The sequence below is a fragment of the Helobdella robusta genome, assembly GCF_000326865.2.
Source record: "Helobdella robusta unplaced genomic scaffold HELROscaffold_1, whole genome shotgun sequence".
NCBI lineage: Eukaryota > Metazoa > Annelida > Clitellata > Rhynchobdellida > Glossiphoniidae > Helobdella > Helobdella robusta.
The window spans coordinates 13008850-13009933 of record NW_008703570.1 but is presented as its reverse complement, the minus strand read 5'-3'; positions in this window follow the sequence as shown (position 1 = coordinate 13009933).

Here is a 1084-nt window from a genome sequence, read left to right as displayed (position 1 = left end):
ACACACACCTATGCACAACATAAACCCAACAACAACAACCTATGCAACAACATAAACCCAACAACAACAACCTATGCAACAACATAAACCCAACAACAACTGCAACCACAGCAACAACAACAACCACTGCTACAACAACAACCATAGCAACAACAACAACCACAGCAACAATATAAACCCAACAGTAACAACTACAACCACAACAACAACAACAACTACAACCACAGCAGCAGCAACAACAACAACCACAGCAACAACCACATCAACAACAACAGCCACAGCAACAACCACATCAACAACAACAGCCACAGCAACAACAACAACATAAACCCAACAACCACAACAACAACAACTACTACAACTACAGCAACAAAAACAACAACAACGACGACTACAACAACAACCGTGTCACAATTCATTTAAAATCTCTTCCTGACAAACGACCGATCGTCACACCATCAATAAATTATATTTATACAAAAAATAAACAAACACGCAAACATACAAAACATGCAAGCAGCAAACAAACCTACATACATACAAAAATACAAACAAACAACCAAACAATCATACAACCAAACAAACAAACACAGTCATAAAAACATACAATCATACAAACGTAAAAAGACACAAACATACGTGTGAGTGATAAACACACACACACACACACGCATACACATATGTGTATGTTTTGTGTATATGTTTGGGAGTGTAGTGTGTTGTGTCTGTGTAGTGTATGCATTTGTGTGTGTGTGTATGTGTGAGTGAGTGTTCGTGTGTGTGTGCAAATAAGTTGTTGTGGCGTTTTTAAAAGATAAATAAAATGGTATTTATACGGAGCAAAACGAATGACGGACTTAAGGACTAAAATTCATAGTAATCTCTTTCTCTCTCTCTCTCTCTCTCTCTCTCTCTCTCTCTTTTATTCTTTCTTTCTCTCTGTCTCTCTCTGAGATGGCCTTGTTTGTTTGTAGGTGTGTTTGGCTGTATATGTGTGCCTGTATTTTAATAATTTTTTGCATGTGTGTGTGCGTGTGAGTGTGTGACTTTGTATAAGTGCACGCATTTATGTACGTTGTTATGT